At 44.1% G+C, this 18,911-nt stretch overlaps 1 protein-coding gene across 2 annotated transcripts in view; it reads right to left on the reverse strand.

Annotated features, from left to right (window-relative positions):
- The window catches only part of SIDT1 (SID1 transmembrane family member 1), a 588,249-nt gene that overhangs the window by 129,227 nt on the left and 440,111 nt on the right, over positions 1–18,911 (reverse strand). The window lies entirely within an intron of this gene.

Here is an 18,911-nt window from a genome sequence, read left to right on the forward strand (position 1 = left end):
GTGAACAAACTTTATTCGATACTGGTGGAGTTGTGAACAACACTATCTCCTTTATATAGAAACCTAATTGGTGCATTAATGCCTTATTGAGATAGGAGTTCACCAGGTGCTGGTCTCTTAGTCTGTTATGTTGTATTGGTAAATGATATCCAGCGTGATGTATTGCTCATTATCTTAGAGGCATTTGCATGTGTCCTGATATTAAACTTTGTCTGTATCGTCTGATTCTCGCGATCTTCAGCTGCCTTGGGAGACTACGGTTCAAAAACGTGCTATTCCGCGTGTGGGTAAGCTAAATTTGCTCAGTTATGGTGATTAAGTGGACGGAGCTCCTTCTTTGAAATGGAAACCAAATTACTGGTACTAAAAAGGTGGCCACCTCCATAGAAAGAATCTTTTTGGTATTAAACCTTGTCCCGCATTGGTTCGACAAGTTCATATCTATGCGCTGCTTCTTGTGACATCACAATGCACTGATTAAATGTATATTCACGTATAAACTGATAGTGTTTGAACAGACATTCTGGCCAACATGGTGGCAAGCACTCAAAGTTGAGAAGGAGGGTGCAGGTCATGTACCTTTTGGCGCTCAAGAGGACTGTGTCGCAGTCTTCAACTCTTCCAATTTTATATAAGAAAGAACTTTACAGATTATAAATTTCAGATAATTCATTCAGTCCTTCAGTAGATGTATTAAATTTGACAATAAGCATTGCCTCGCGTCTTAATAGTTTGGAATCTAAGTCGCCTCCTCTCATGTCTTGTTCGACTTTTGAAATAACGGTCCATCTGATGTCTTTTTCCGTATGGTTGTGGGCCAGCCAATGGTTGACCAATGGTGCATTCTGGACATTTTTACGTACTCTGGATTTATGCTGTTGAATTCTTAATCTGATCTCTTGATTAGTCTTGCCAATATATAGCTTGTCGCATGGGCAGACTATTCCATACACAACATACTTGGATTTACAATTTGTAAATTTATCGTGTTTCCAATGAATCTCTTTGTGTGTGAAAAGGACTCCTTCAATGGTTGATTCTCAGCACACGCATAAGCCACATTTGTGGTGACCTTGTATGGGTGGTAGATTTAGAAAACTTCTTATCGTCATATTTTGAGATTTTGGAAGGGCTGCTCGGACTATCTGATTGGCAATGCTTTTATCCTTCTTGAACGCAAAGAGGGGAACCTCTTTGAGTGTTGGATCTAGATTTTTGTAAGTGCCAGTTTTGGTTTATCATCTTTTTGAGCCAGTTGGAAGACGGGCAAAAGGTTGATACACAGACAATTCTGTCTGTTTTGGTTTTATCTTTTCTTTGGAGTAATGAATCTCGTGGGGTCCACCATGCTCGCTTGATTGCTCTTTTAAGAAGTTTTTTGGGGTATCCTCAAGCTAGGAGGTTGTTCTTAAGTACTTCTGCATGAGCAAAATATTCATCTTTGAATGTGCAATTTCTTCTTATACGCAAGAATTGCCCATAGGGCAAGTTCTCTTTGAGACTTCTTGGATGACTGCTTGAAAAGTGTAAGGCTTTGTTCCTATCTGTCTTCTTCTTGAAGAGTGTTGTGGCCAGCTTCCATCTGTGGCATAGACATCAACGTCCAAAAATGACATTTTTGATCTTGAGTGGTTCATACTAAATTTAATGTCCGCTGTTCTGTTATTAAGCCAGTTGACAAAGGACTGTAGTTGGTCTTCTTCACCACACCAAATCATAACGACGTCGTCGATGTAACGAACCCAGGTCTTAATGCTGTCTGCAAAAGGATTGTTGTTAAAGATAAAGGTCTCTTCATATTTTGACATAAAGAGGACTGCCAATTCAGGGGCAAAGGGACAACCCATTGCCACGCCCTTTATTTGGAGAAAGAATTTGTTGTTGAAGCTGAAATAGTTATTTTTTAAAGCAAAGGTGGCTAATTCCATGATGAATTGCGTGGGCAATTTTTCTGGTTTAGGTCTTTTATTGAGTAGGCTTTCCAAAACCGCTAGGCCTTCATCCTGTGGTATCTCTGTATATAATGACACTACGTCTAGTGTCACTAGGAGGTTGTTACCTTCTTCGAAATTCATTTGCTCTAATTTGTTGAGGAAATCTGTTGTATCTTGTAGAAAAGATTTAACCTCCTGAATGAATGGTTTCAAGAAGAAGTCAACGAACTTGGAAATTGGTTCCAACAGAGATTCACAACCCGAGACTATTGGTCTTCCCGGGGGGCACGATTGGTCTTTATGAACTTTTGGAAGTACATAAAAAATGGGGATGCGAGGATGTTTGTTTCTTAAGTAGTCGTACTCTTTTTTGCCCAGAAAGCCTTGATCAAAACCTATTTGTAAGATGTTAAACAATTTGCCCTTGAGTTCAATTGTGGGGTTGCATGTTATTTTCCTGTAGCAGCGGTCATTGCTAAGTTGTTTATTTGCTTCTGCTATATAACGATCTGTGCCCCAGATAACAATTGATCCGCCTTTATCGGCTTGCTTTATTGTTATGGTTTGATCATCTTTTAGCTCTTGAAGTGCTTCTTTTTGAACTTTTGTGAAGTTGGCTTTCCAACATCTTTTTTGCTTTTTTTCAACTTCCGAAATAGCTGATAGTATTACTTTTTCGAACATGATGACTTCCTTAGGAACTTTGCTTGATGGTGGGCAGAAAAACGATTTCTTTCTCAGTCCTGTTGTTTCTGTCTGAATCATTACTGGGTTGTCTTTGAAATATGTAATCAAACGAACTTTTCTGCAAAATTCTATCACTTCTGTTTTTATTTGAATGAAGTTAGTCTCTCTTGCGGGAACAAATGTCAAACCTTTTTTTAGTACACTTGTTTGCGCGTCAGTCAATACTTTGTCTGAAAGATTGTAAATTGGTGATACATTTAATTCTTGTAGTTGTGGCGTCTTGTTGACATTTCCCATGGCTGGTTGTTGAATCTCACTCTGCCTCGTGATTTCTGTTGGCCTCTTCCTAAAAAAGACGGTTGTTGTTGATAGTTTTGTTGGTAGTTGCCACGTCTATTGAACTCTGGGCGGCTATCAGAGGTGTCTATGTCGCTGCCGCTTGACGATGATGTTTCTGAAAAAGTTATAAATTTATTTCTGGATCTGCCTTGATATTCCGGTAGAAACTTGCGTGCTTCTGGTCTGGAGTAAAAATCAGTCTGGAGATATGGATATACTTTTTCTAAAGAAAAGTTTTTTTTATCCTTTTCGAATTTATTGCCCTTCTGATTAATTGAAAAATCCTTAAATTCTAGAATTTCCTTATCCACTTTTTCCAGTAGTGACTTGGCGTCTGTGATTAGTTGATTTGTTTTGATATCCATTTCCAAGGCGGCAATTTCGTCCAGTTGTTGTTTGGACAGCCGCTGCGCCGTCTCAACAGTAAGGACCATGAGGTCTCTACTGCATTTGGTTTCAATCTGACTGTAACCTTTTTTATAAATAGGGTCTTCTGTGAAAATCACAGATACGTTGCGTATCTGTAGTCCGCCTGGGATAGTTCCAGCTCTGAGATGTTCAACTAAAATATGGCCATGAAGGTCAGTTCTAATTAGTTTTTTCTTAAGTCTAATCAATTTATCTGATTCATTAGTGATTTTCGCTGTTGCGCTTAAAGAGACTGAGGCAAACAATGGAGGGTCATTAATCAATTTAGTTATATGTTCTTCGGTGTATGCAAATGTGTCTCGGTCAGTCATCAACGCGTGAAGCTACACTACAAAATCAACAAAAATATAACTAACAACAAATCAACCGAATTCTTTTGAGATATCTACTGGGTTGGTGGCAACAGGATACCAAACCTATTTCCTGCAAAAACAACTCTTAGAACTTGGCTTAACAAGGTGATCGCTTGCAACACCTAGTGACCTCGCGGGCAGGTGCACGCTAGCTAACCTGAAAAAACAGTCTTGGGTCTTGGCTGTAAAAGCAGCAAGGCTTAGCCTGATAATATCAAAAAACAGAGGAGCTGCCAGTGCTGCCCATTATTTGGCACATATTTTCATTCAAAGTGTAATCATTGAAAAATTAACACTGATGACTTCTTTTTCTGTCAGATTTAATCATAAATGACTTGAATTATAAAAAACACATAACACTACATTGTACCACAAAGCTAAAGACTCATCTTAAAGTGATGTACATAATTTTTTGTATACATATTTGACTTTTTGAAAAAGACACCACAGAAAAACTTTTTTTCTATACAAGACAAACATTAAAAACGTCACTCATACCCATTCATACAAATCATATCTTGACAAACCGAACTATTTCATAATGAATTATAGAGGCCATCAACACAAATTATATATAATTCATAAAGAACTCTATTTTGATTTAGCTCGGGGATTGGCCTCAAACTACAGGTCAACGCGTTTCAGATCCCTTTTCTTGAAGAGATCCTCATCAGGACCAATGTAAGACTGAAACAAAACAAAAACAAAAACTGCGTTTACTAAATGACCCAGAACATTGCATGTCTAAGCGTTCCGACCGCTGGGTTTAACTCTTACCTGCACTAGTGCAGTGAAAATCAGAAATGGGATTGGTTCCGATATGGATCTAAAAAGGTAACAACAAGATCTCTTAATGCTACCATACCTATTTCAAAAGTCATTGTCAGCCTACTTAACCGTGCATTATAGTCAGTGTTTAGTCATAACTTCTTACTTGTGGTGTCTTGGCAGTTTGTGGACCCAGCTGTGGGCGGGAGGTTGAGGATTCTGTTATATGAAAAATGGACGTGTTAATGTGAGAGCAAAAGGTGGCATAGTTTTTTCAAGAGTCTAGAGAGCTCTTCTTGTTAGAAGCATACCTTAAATCGTAGCGTTTGGTACAGCAAGCCGAGGACGATCGATATTTTTATTTTCTTGGCATTCACTTCTCTCTGTTGAAAACAGAAACGGACGTATTAGGATGCCATCACTCGGCTGAATGCGCGAATCTGATGAACTCACATCCATAGTAAAAGCCTTCTCTTCTTTTGCTCGCGCAGGTCTTACCTTCGGTTTCAATGGTTTTCGGCGTGTTGTATTGCTCGCTGCCTTCAACACATTGGCGTCGGTGTTAAGCTTCATCTGTGCCGTTTAGATCTCGCGATCTTTTGCTGCCTCTGGGAGATGTAGTTCAAAGTCGCACTATTCCGCGTATGTGAACAAACTTTATTCGATACTGGTGCAGTCGTGAACAACACTATCTCCTTTATATAGAAACCTAATTGGTGCATTAATGCCTTATTGAGATAGGAGTTCACCAGGTGCTGGTCTCTTAGTCTGTTATGTTGTATTGGTAAATGATATCCAGCATGATGTATTGCTCATTATCTTAGAGGCATTTGCATGTGTCCTGATATTAAACTTTGTCTGTATTGTCTGATTCTCGCGATCTTCAGCTGCCTTGGGAGACTACGGTTCAAAAACGCGCTATTCCGCGTGTGGGTAAGCTAAATTTGCTCAGTTATGGTGATTAAGTGGACGGAGCTCCTTCTTTGATATGGAAATCAAATTACTGGTACTAAAAAGGTGGCCACCTCCATAGAAAGAATCTTTTTGGTATTAAACCTTGTCCCACATTGGTTCGACAAGTTCATATCTATGCGCTGCTTCTTGTGACATCACAATGCACTGATTAAATGTATATTCACGTATAAACTGATAGTGTTTGAACAGACATTCTGGCCAACATGGTGGCAAGCACTCAAAGTTGAGAAGGAGGGTGCAGGTCATGTACCTTTTGGCGCTCGAGAGGACTGTGTCGCAGTCTTCAACTCTTCCAATTTTATATACGAAAGAACTTTACAGATTATAAATTTCAGATAATTCATTCAGTCCTTCAGTAGATGTATTAAATTTGACAATAAGCATTGCCTCGCGTCTTAATAGTTTCGAATCTAAGTCGCCTCCTCTCATGTCTTGTTCGACTTTTGAAATAACGGTCCATCTGATGTCTTTTTCCGTATGGTTGTGGGCCAGCCAACGGTTGACCAATGGTGCATTCTGGACATTTTTACGTACTCTGGATTTATGCTGTTGAATTCTTAATCTGATCTCTTGATTAGTCTTGCCAATATATAGCTTGTCGCATGGGCAGACTATTCCATACACAACATACTTGGATTTACAATTTGTAAATTTATCGTGTTTCCAATGAATCTCTTTGTGTGTGAAAAGGACTCCTTCAATGGTTGATTCACAGCACACGCATAAGCCACATTTGTGGTGACCTTGTATGGGTGGTAGATTTAGAAAACTTCTCATCGTCATATTTTGAGATTTTGGAAGGGCTGCTCAGACTATCTGATTGACAATGCTTTTATCCTTCTTGAACGCAAAGAGGGGAACCTCTTTGAGTGTTGGATCTAGATTTTTTACTAAGTGCCAGTTTTGGTTTATAGTCTTTTTGAGCCAGTTGGAAGACGGGCAAAAGGTTGATACACAGACAATTCTGTCTGTTTTGGTTTTATCTTTTCTTTGGAGTAATGAATCTCGTGGGGTCCACCATGCTCCCTTGATTGCTCTTTTAAGAAGTTTTTTGGGGTATCCTCGAGCTAGGAGGTTGTTCTTAAGTACCTCTGCATGAGCAAAATATTCATCTTTGAATGTGCAATTTCTTCTTATACGCAAGAATTGCCCATAGGGCAAGTTCTCTTTGAGACTTCTTGAAAAGTGTAAGGCTTTGTTCCTATCTGTCTTCTTCTTGAAGAGTGTTGTGGCCAGCTTTCCATCTGTGGCATAGACTTCGACGTCCAAAAATGACATAAAGAAGGAGCGGAGAGAAGGGGTAACTTTTACGGAAGTGGATTTAGTGGTGGCCTTAGCACAGCTCTTCTTGCTTGACTCTATTGCCCTCCTCCCCTTCACGGAGATGTTATGAGGAATCTGAGATATCTGCTCCACCTGGGACAGAACGGTTTGCTCCCCCCTTTTCTTGCCTGGTTCTTGTATAGCGAGGGAGATCTTCTGAACCCCTGCCTCCTCTTCTAAATCCCAGAAAACCCAGTCCAGCAACTTCTCTCGAGTTTTCACCTCACTTTTTTCTTTCCTTTTGCCCCCTGCAGTGCATATACTTTGCTGTGTCTTTTAAATGTTAATTTCGGCCTGACCGGCTTTCTTCGCCCGAGTAGAGAAAGATAAACTAGATCTCTCTAATGGGGGATTAAGATGTTTCTTACTGGCCACAGAATCATGCCCCTGGTCTTCGTTATTGTCCACTTTGGATGTAGCAGAGACAGCAACCTTACCTTACCTTACCTTTAGATTCCTGAACGCCACTCTGCAGGAGGTAAGCTCCGATCCCCCTTGTGCTGACGCTGCCTGAGTTCTCCCGGAGGAGACCGCGAGCCGCCGCTCTGCGACCGCGTCGCAGCTCCAGGGCGGCTCTGTCCCAGCGCGGCAAAAACAAAGGGCAGGAGAGACCGGGACTCATCCAGAGAACCTCTCAACGTAGGTAAAAGACGTTTATTCCGCAGAAATCTTCACTCAACCCGGTGACGGCAGCATATATTTCTCGCTGGGTAGGTTAGGGAGGAACGCAGAGCAGGGACGTGCGCTACCGCTCAGCTAGCGGATGCCATGTTTCCCCTTCCAGGAGCTTACTATCAGGTTGGCCAAGCCCATGGGGTCAGTAGAATTAAGCTATTTCCACTCTGTAGCTTTTTCCTAATTTGATGCATAATGTACCATTCGGGCATAATTTGCAAATGTGTTCCCAGCTGAAATCTATCTTAATCTATCAACAAGGGATGCATAGCAGTAGCTGAGTCTTTGTAATAGGTAACTGATTACATTATTAAACAAGCATTTGCAATGCAATAGGTCTCGCAATTACGCAAGTTTGAGCTATTGGCACTGTAAATGACAATGCCTCTTATTTATGTTTTTGTTTGTAAAACATAAATAAAACGCATTGTCAATTACAATGCCAATAGCTCAAACTCCCGTAAATGCGAGACCTATTGCATTGCAAATGCTTGTTCTGGTTTGCACCGGAGATTACCAGTACCTCCCACAAGGAGTAGCTGTGGAAGCCCCCAGACAGCGTAAAAGTTTTACGATTGTAGTGACAGAAAATTCCGGGTCAGAGGACTCGAGTGGCGCCAGTTACCTCATGAGGCCGAGTGGACAGATTGTATTCTGGAATCGTCTCGCAGATTGGTCCTGATTTTAATAAAATACACCGAAAGTGACCGTGTTGCCCTACAGGTCAAACTTGATAATTTAAATGAAGAAAATCGGTAAATTGGAAGTAAGGCCGTGATTCAACAGTACCGTGAAGATATGCTGAACCGTTTGCAGAAAGAGGAGGAAATTTAAAAAAATGCAAAACCTTTAAATTTCAGCGAAAATACGATGCGCTAAAAGCAGCAGACAAGACTGGTTCCCTCTCTACTGTACAACCCAGCACAAGCGGCAACGCACTGGTATCCACTTCCACATCGGACCTTAGTTCAGCAGTGGAGAGTGAATCAGAGAATGAACAAATAAGGTCCGTCAGGGGGTTGGGGTTTCCAAAACCTTCCCTGGCCCAGGAATTGGATTACCTGCGGCAGGACAAAAAAATGACAATGCCTTTTATTTATGTTTTAAAAACCAAAACATAAATAAAATGCATTGGCATTTATAATGTCAATTGCTCAAACTTGCGTAAATGCGAGACGTATTGCATTGCAAATGCTTGTTATTAATTAAATGAAAAGCCCATAGGCCTCCCTTATTTAAAATGACATCCTTTTATACTGTGTCTGGTATAGGAAGGGGATATTGTGACCATGGGATCCAGGACCCACTAGTAGTGTAGTGCCATAATGGCGTCATGGGGGCAGGGGGGTGGGTATGTGCGCGTAATGTCCTGTTTATTTTTAAAAGCAATGAATATACAATGTTTTACGGAGTTTTTCCATGCCCACAAACTGCGATTTCCAGCCCACGCCACCTCCCACTGATGCGCTCATGCACGCACCCACAACTCCACACACACTGACTCATGCTTGCACATACGCTGACACACCTACATTTTTCACACACATGGACTCCTGGTTGTACACACACATACACACACACAGACACACCTACAGCTTGGCACAGCCAAGGCTCTCACACGCTGCTCCGCACACACACACTCACAGGCAGGCGAGCACACGCACAGCCAGGCATTGCACACACATGACACTCACACCGGCAAACGCATCCCAACAACAGGTCTCACAAACTGACACATTCAAACACACAGACGCCCCGGAGGGCTCTCACTCACAACCGAGCACAGCAAGCCGCATCCAGACACACCGACCTACCAGAGACTTGACTGGCATGCCACAGACTCACCCACCTATCACAGATCCCTCTAGACACACCGACCTACCATACACTGGGGTCTCGAAATCCTCTTCCACACCATGTCAATTCAGCGCAGCATAACACGCGCACAGCATTGGTTTGGGAATCACTGAATTAGAAGTACTGGGAACCAAACGGAAACTGCTATGCGCCAGACGTGCAGAGTAGTCAGCTGTTTTAAGCCTCATGCAGTTTTACTTTCTCAATGTGCCCGCGCAGTTTTCTGTAGAATTTACTTACGTACGTGATGTCTCTCAGCTCAACTCCTATCACTACGCACGCGTGATAACTGAAAGTTAAATGCTTTTATCCGGGCAGTGACCGGCTTGCGAGACATTTCACCCAGATACAGCTGGAACAGTTGGGTGAGACCGGCAGGTGAGTGATTCTGTGTGTGCGTACCGGGCAGATGTGAAGATCGGCCGAGCGCAGTAATGGTGGCTCGCTGGTTGGTATGGGGGCGGGGGTCCTGTTCTGATGAACATGAGCGCTCAGCTCCGGATGTCCTTAATCCCCCAAGAGTCGGGAGCACTGGCACGTGTTCTTCCCTTCCTATGCGACTCCCCCTGGTAGGCTTTGGAACAACGTAGTGAGTATCGCGCGGGGGAGAAATAAAATAGTTGCGTATGTGAACAATCCTTTGTAACCACCCAAACGTGCTCTGGGGAAGCTGGACGGTGGTAAAGTTCCAGGGGTCAACGTGGGTAGTGAAGACAAAGGAAGGAGTTGGCGTTTGAGCCCATTTGATGGGGTGCGTTAAGATTGCTTCATGTGGTTGAGACTGTGATTTGAGGCTATTTGAACGGTTATTGAGCGGTAGTGTCTGGACTGCTACGATGACGTGATGTTGTATAGTCTTGTATCTGCCCTTATCGGGAGCACCATTTCAACCAACAGTGGTTTATTGGCCTAAATTAAGGGATGTGGTTAGGCCAGAGCAGCTTCGGGACGGCTTTTATGTTAAAGCAAACCAAATGCTGCGTCCCGCAAGTGGTGCGAGCGTGTCCGTGTGACGTTGGGCTGTATAGGCGAGCGTGGTGTGAGCGCGCATTGGCAGAGAACAGACGGCGTGAGCGTGCACATGGACTGTCCGGGGGGAAAGTGCACATCTCCTGTCGGGTGTCCAGGCGAGCGCAATGGGAGCACGCATCGGCAGATAAGATGGCGAGCGCTGTCACTACAGAACCCACCAGTCTCGAGCCACGGGGGCGAGGCACCTGCCTGCAGCGCCTACCGCACAGGCCGTCGGGAGCGGACCCCCCAATGCCCGGCATCCCGCGGGCGGCATGGGCCAGGCGAGGAGGGAGCAAATAGCCAGAGCCCTGCGCGCGGGGCCAAGCGCGAGCCGCCGAGACAGGTGAGCTGCGCCCGCGGCCGGGGGGATGGGGACGGGCGGGGAAATGAGGGGAGACGGGAGTTTGGAGAGAAAGAGAGAGAATGCGTGTGATGGGAAGCGGGCAGAAGACACCGGAGAGAGCGGGGCAATAGTAGCTGTTGTTGGGCCGGGGAGTGAAGGTAAGAAGACAGCAGAAGCTGCGCACCGAGCGGTCCGTGAGGGGGCGGAGGAGACCCAGAGCACACGGGTGGGCAAGAGAAAGTCTACAATGAGGACGAAAGTGAAACTGCATACTGGCTTGCTGAGGGAAGGGAGACAGGAGATGTGCACGCCGCGTGGCTGTAGGCGCGTACACCAACTCAAATCCGCCGAGACCATGCGCGTGCCCATCTCCTGTCCCACTTCCGAGGCAAGTCAGCAACAATAGATCTCGCTGGCGACAGCGCTTCACGCTGCGTTCGCCAGGCGAGACCTAAAAACACCCATATTCAAAAGTAATAGCATTTCATATGGTAAAACTGCATTGTTTCTGAGGACACATTCTCATGGTCAAACCTGGAGGATTCCGTGCCCAGAAGAAGGCTCAGTAGTATAGAATCACAGGCAGAAATCCCTGGGGAAATGCAGATACCCACAAGTAATGCCCCATCCGGCTTTACCTCATTTTAAATTAAAAACCAGCGGCAGCTCCTCTGCTATGGCGGAGGTGCGGTGCCTCACCCCCCGCTAGCAGCCTCAATACGTGAAAAATAAAATTATAATAAAACATGTTTATTATCGTTTTATTTTTCGTCTTAGGGCCAAGCCTTAGGGACAGGGTCATGGTGGGGGGGGGGGGGGGAGGTGATGGGCACTGTTATCAGTGCACATGTCGTATCGGCCGGCCGTTTTAGGACAGCCAACCTGACATGCGCACTGAGAGGTCTCCAACCTGTGTTGCCTTGCCGGATTGGAGATATCAGGCATAAGCTCCCAGTCTCTCTGGGAGCGCATATTGCTGGCGTTTAGGCAAATCCTGATGCTGCTCTCATGCTGTCAGCAGCATGAGAGCGGCCTCTTGATTGGCCGCAGGGGAGTCTGGGAGCCTGTGCCTGCAGTGGGCTGGAGCCAGAGCGGAGCAGAAAAGCAGCGATGCGGCAGGTAAGTTATTTGTTTTTGTGTTTTGTTGTGTGTTATGTCATCGTCCCATCTCCCTCTGACCACCCCCCCGCCCCACTACTCTGGTTTGACACCAGCTGCTACTGGAAAAAATAAATTGGAGACCACAAACCTGATGACCTCGGCAATTGAAACTCAATTTCGGAGATTGGCAAGGGATAGGGTACAAGGGTGTAGGAGAGGTAAAGGTATCAGGGTTTATGCAGGGGTAGAGATACAAGGATGCCGGCAGAGGTAAAGGAGGCTGGATATAGGTAGGGCAACAGGTGGTAGCATATAGGTAGGGATAGTGGTAGAAAGATACAGAAAGCGGTTCTACAATGTAGTTAAGGGTAGCAATATTAGACTATAGACAGAGTGTAGGTGAAAGTAGGCTAAACATAATATGGGAGAGGTGCTATGACTATGAGGTACAAGGAGAGGAACTAGAGTATAGGTAGCAGCACAAGGACATAGTTAAAGTAGTGGTACTAGGCTTTAGGCAGGATAAAGATATCACTGTAGGAGTATACATACTAGGGTATAGGCAGGGTATAGCTATCACTGGAGGGGTAATCATACTAGGGTATAGATATCACTAGAGGGGTATATGTACTAGATAATAGGCAGGGTAGAGATATCACCGTAGGGATATATGTACTAGAGTATAGACAGGGTATAGATATCACTGGAGGGGTATAGGTACTAGGGTATAGGCAGGGTATACTTATCAGTGTAGGAATAAATGTATTAGGGTATAGGTAGCAGCACAAGGACATAGTTGGGTTAGAAGCAGGGTATTGATATTACTGTAGGAGTATACGTACTATGGCATAGGCAGGGTAAAGATATCACTGGAGTGGTACACATACCAGGGTATAGATATCACTGTAAGGGTATACGTACTAGGGTATAGATATCACTGGAGGAGAATACGTACTAGGGTATAGATATCACTGGAGGGGTATACTTACTAGGGTATAGATATCACTGAAGAGGTATATGTACTAGGGTATAGGCATGGTACAGATATCAGTGTAGGGGTATACGTACTAGGGTATAGTTAGGGTACAGCTATCAGTGTAGGGGTATATGTACTAGGGAATAGGCAGGGTATAGATATAAGTGTAGGGCTATATGTACTAAGATATAGGCAAGTTATAGATATCACTGTAGAGGTATACTTACTAGACTATAGTCAAGGAATAGATCCCACTGGAGGGGTATACATACTAGGCTATAGGCAGGGTATAGATATCACTGTAGGGGAAACTTACCAGGGTATAGATATCACTGTGGGGGTACATGTCCTATGGTATAGGTTGGGTATAGATATCACTGTAGGGGTATACTTACAAGGGCATAGATATTGCTGTAGGGGGTTCATGTATCAGGGTATAGATATCACTGGAGGGGTATACGTACTGGGTATAGAAAGCACAGTAGGGGTACATGTCAATCAATCAATTAAGTATTTGTATAGCGCAGCTAATCACCACGGGAGATATCCTAGACCTGTGCTGCAGGTATCTGTTGAAAAGCCAGGTCTTGAGTCCCTTCCTGAAGTGAACCGACGTATCCTCTTTTGCAAGACCAGAATTGACGCATCGCTATTGTTGCAGAAATAGGAGCGGGGCATCCTCTTCAGAACTAGCGAATCACCTTTGGGACTGCCACTTCAGAACCAACACTTCGCTTCCACTGCGTGGAGAAGATTAAAGATCGATGCATCACCTCTACTGCATGGAGAAACCGGTGCATCGCCTTCGGAACTGTCACATCTCAGAACTTGCGTTTTGCCTTCGAAATCGAAGCAGCATCACCGCTGCATGGAGAAAATTGATGCATCACCCCTACTACGTGGGGAACACCAATGCATCACTCGGCTGCACCCTGCATCTTCGTTGCCGTAACCAGTGAGCCTCACTGGGTTCCTGTATCCGGCCTGCGCTTCATCGCGATCGGCCTGAACTCTTGACTTTGTCCCAGGAAACCACATATACCAAATAAGTGCTTATTGCTTCTAAGTGCTATTTTACAGTTTATTCTTTAAAAATGTACATGCCAAGTTCTACTTATTGGATATTCGTTGTTTTGGACTTGTTGTATTTATTAACGTGAGCTCTATTTTTCTAACTTGGTGTGGAATCTTTTTGTGTTGTGATTTCACTGTTTTGCTGTTTGAAGTGTTGCACAAATACTGTACACATTGACTCTCAGTTACACCTGACTGCTCTGTGCCCAACTACCAGAGGGTGAGTACAGATTGATTTAGGGTGTGCCTGCTTCTTCCTTACTAGGATTGTGGTTGCTGCCTCACTTGGGCTCATTCCCTGCTCAACCTACAACCCACTTTCTAACACTACACAGCTGCAGGACCACCCATGGAGACTGGAAGTTTCTGGAATTAAACACTGAACTCGAATACTTGCTGGAGTTTCATTATAGAAGGTTTTGGAAAGTGAAACAGATATTCACTATTTTCTCAAGTCGTGTCAGGGAAGGTAATATGTTTCCTGAAAGGAAGAAAGGTATACAATGATCTTTATAAATAATTAGAATTTCCCCTACGCATTAGGTGCTTAGTATGTTGCCAATCCAGTTTTAAGTTACACTCTGCAAGGTACTGCCACCCAGTGCATGTTGCGTTTCTACTTTGTTGATCCCGTTGGCAGAGTGAGACGTGGTGACGTCATGAGCCCTCCCCTTGCTGCTTGCATGCGGAATTGCCTCGCGCTCTTCCCTCCTCGTGAGCGCGCGCCACGAGGTGCTTCAGTTCTGTTTACTTTTCTGCTCTGCTCTGGAGTTCTCACCCTCGCCCGGGTAACACCGACTCTAGGCACCTCTTTCTACAAATAAACTATTCTTCCACTCACCTGCTGCCTCTGACACCCTTCTTCAATTTTCCATTAAAAATGGAGCAAAAAAAGACAATATTAACATTTCTCGAATTTTCCAGTTCTACTTGTAAGAGCAGAGAGGGTGAAAAAGAGCACACACATTCCCTATTTTTACAGGAGGTATGGGAAAGAAAGGGATTTTCAGCAAACTGCCTTCGTCATGAACAAAAAAACAGGAAACGCAGTCCTCTACAAATGTAAAAGTGTTGCAGGTGACTCAGTACAGATCACTTATTATGTGAACCAGCCACCCTGGCGTACCCCGTTAAAGTTAGGGTGACCACCATTGTGGAAATTGCCTTCGGTGCTGGACATTTCACCTACATAGATTTAATTTCAGGATTCTAAATAAAACAAGGCGACAGGACCCACAATGCATTAGGCTATCACAAAAAATCCAGGACTGGAAACAGTGTTGTAATGACCTGTAAGCAAGTGGTCACCCTAGTTAAAGCATTTCACTCCAAAGGTTGGTTTTGTCTGTTGTGTCAAACAGCGAATGCAAAACTCCGTTGCCTCTCATCGTACTGAATGGCCCCGCTAATCGTCAGGAACAGGGCTGCCGCGTTGTGCGCTGTGGACATCCCGCACCGAACCTAGGCCACATATACAAAGCTTCCTTGAGGTCACAAACGGCCTATTAGAGGAATCGGGCCATTTGTGAAGGAAAAAAAGTATTTTTAATGTACAAAGGCCTAATTTGCGATTCAGAATTCTATTACCGAATCGCAAATTGGGTTTTCGATTCGGTATTAGGAAGGGGCGTTTTTAAGGCATGCATTCCCTAATACCGAATCGCAGTAGTAAGTGTGAATGTTTTGCGACCGAAATTCGGTTGGAAAACATTCACATTTTACCACCTACTTTGAAGTAAATTGTAAACTATTCGCAAATGGGATGGGGTTTCCAGGGGACCCCTTCCCCTTTGAGAATGTTTGTTAAAACATTAGCTGGCAGTGGTCCCACGCACCACGGCCTACTCTTAAAAAATGAAAAGAAAACTTTTCATCTTTCTTATTGAAATGCAGCCCATTTTCCTTTAAGGAAAACGAGGCACATTTAAAAAACAAAATTGCTTTATTGAAAAGCAATCACAGACATGGTGGTGTGCTGACTCCAGCAGGCCACCTTCGCTGGCATTTTTGCGATTCCCAATGGGTTGCAAATCGATTCATGAGGTAGGTCTATTTGAGACCCACTGGGAATCGCAAAATCCCAAATAGCAAATCGCAAAAATTCACTAATTTGTCATTGCAAACAGTTTCCTATGTGCATCTGTCCCCCAGATTGAAATATGGGAATGGTTTAGTGGCTGCTCCCGTATTCTACCAAATAGGTTCTGACCACTTCATAACATGTTCTCACAGGGGAAGAACCACCAATAAGAATTAATAATAGGAAAATTCACAGTGTTGTTCTTGTGCACTGGGGTGAGTAGCGCCCCATCTAGTACCCTACATATCTCTGACATCCAGGACTTTAAGTGGAATGGAAAAGGTTGGGGGGGTGGTGCTTGAAGGGGTGTGGCATAAGAAGTGTAACTAGAATTTGTTTTCCAAGAGATTTGGCTTATGAATTAAATGTGTGGCTTAAACACATAAAGTAAAATTCTGTGCGTCCCATAGTGTGCATCTCTGAGCTTTCTGTTATTGCATTCAGACACAACAACTGACTGATGCCCTAGACAGGACTATTGGCTTTGCCACTAGTTGTTAGCTGTTTGAGATAAATGAGTAGCAATGATTTTGTTTTAAATAATTAATACTGAAAATGTTTCAGTTCTAAAAATAGGAGAGTGAATGAATCATTACTAAAGTCTGCAGAAGGGTTAGTGATCTTCGGAGTGTCTCAGTCGCTCCTGTTCTTCCCTTCACACCACTCTCTTCTGCAGTCTCTGTTAGACACTTGGCCCTGTTTCTCCCCATGCCCTTCTGAAATCCACCATCTGCATAGCTCGTCTTCTCTCTTCAACACCTTTTCACTCTCGCCTGCATGTACTTCCCTGCATCTACTTCACTTCATCACCAAGGACTGGGACAGAACATAGGCCAGGCACCAAAATATATGTGGCCCCCATTCGCAACTCAGATAGCCAAAAAAGTGGCCCACATTTGGAAATCAAGGCAGTTTTGAACTTGTAAAGACACCCTGTATAGGTGTTTTCATGATATGACGGACTGTTTGTGGAAATACCAGAGAAAACAAGGGCCCACTAGACCCTGGAACAGGGCAACAAATAGCCAAAAATCAGGCTACACATGGTCATGTCTGACCTGCCGTTTGGGCACTGCCTGGTTGCCCTATAGGACAGCCTGGCACTGTTCACCACCCCACAAACACACCACACACTTGTAAGCAATGCATTTTCTTTTACTTTCGCCTTGTTAATATTGTCATATCCGTATACCTCCTTCCACACACTTGACAAAATCACAATTGCAATGGGCACATGTGACTGTGCTCTGTGTGCTCTGCAGAGAGGCCAAGGATTGCATGTCCACGTATTCTGAACACCTTTTTGAGCCAGTTCTAGGCACTTTGAGAAACTCTTGCTGCCTTCAGCTGCAGCCCCAGAGAATCTAAATTGTGAGGTGTTATAAACATCTGGAGGCAACTCAGTTCAAAGTATGCATTATACAGGAGTGATATGCTACTCGATGGAAAATACTACAGAAACACAACACCCTGCAAAAAGCAAAAACTCTTGGGGAATGCAATATTAAGTAAACCACGGTATAACCAGGAACCACATCTCTGACATGGATTACCTCAACCTTTTTACATTCTTTGGGGCTTATTTACAAGCCCCTTGCGCCGCAAGTGTGTCACTTTTGACATGGGAAAAGTGACATACGGGCGGCGCAAGGGGTTTGTAAGCAAGCCCCTCTGTATGTAAAGTTAAGGGCGTGAATATAAGGCCTGATAATGACCTGCTTCAATGTCCGTCCTTAATTACAGTTGGGTCTGAGAACCGGAGGGATCCAGCCCACCTAAAGCTCTGCCGATACCGACTGAAATGACAGCGACAAAGCCAGCCACCAATCCCAGGCACCAATCCCCATGCAGCTTATTACTAAAGAAGGAAGTCCTTCGTTGTTTCCACCTAGTGTGATCACACAGCAGGCTCACTGTGGATGGAAGAGCCACAGCCTGAAGGGCTGACTCACATCCAGCAGCAGGCCAGGAGAGTCTGAGCATTGTAGCAGCTTCGAAAGCCCAATCCAAGCCGCATGAGCAATCCCTACAGATAACCATTCCCCTAGATTCCCAAGGAATCCCTTTGCAAAAACTTCACATTATATTTCACCACAGCTCACCCCACATAATCTCCTGTCCTACAAAGTCCACACCATCAAATACCACTCCTCGTGGTCACAAAACACCACGACTACATGTTTCTCAGTATGGCTGTTATTTGTGGGGTCTACAGACTTCCCAAGTAAAATCCATTAAGCCTCCCTTGACTGTTTCCAACTAAGGGTCTGATCTAGATCTCAGCGGATGGGTCGCTCTGTCACAAATGTGACGGATATCCCGTCCGGCGAAATATAAATCCTATAGAATAAAATGAGAGTTATATTTCAGCGGCGGGATATCGGTCACGGAGTAACGCGTCCGCCAGGATCTAAATCAGGCCTCAAGTCTTTTCTGTTTACGTATTCATGCGCCCCCAAGACCAAAAAATGGAATATATATTTTCTGCATGTGGTTGAGGGCGCTGTCATGAGTAAATGCACAGCATCTCCACAAATGGATATTAGCATTCAAAGGTTCTCTCGCTGAATTTATTACAAGCTTCCAAGGAGTTATCACCCCTTGAGGATATTCCAGTTACAAATGGCTCCTACTGGATTAAATTGTGGCAATGAATACCCATCAAGCTAATAGACACCAATACACAGGTCTGGGTTGCAGCAGAAATCACAGAAGTTCTATTTATAGAGTTCAGTATGTATGCAAAAAAAACATATAGTACCCAGAAGGCACCATTTTGAACTGGTCAACTCAAATTTCAACCAGGGTTCTCCAGATCACAGGACACCGCCTGCAATGTTCTAAGGGACCGCGGAGATGGTCGACCTTTCATTACATGGAAGCTCTTCACAGAACCACACCGAAAGAGTACAGGAACCCATCAGGAGGGTCACACTACTAATCCGAAATGGCAATAAAAGGTTTTTGAGAGGGTAACACACGG

The sequence above is a fragment of the Triturus cristatus genome, chromosome 8 (assembly GCF_964204655.1).
Source record: "Triturus cristatus chromosome 8, aTriCri1.1, whole genome shotgun sequence".
Taxonomy (NCBI): Eukaryota; Metazoa; Chordata; class Amphibia; order Caudata; family Salamandridae; genus Triturus; species Triturus cristatus.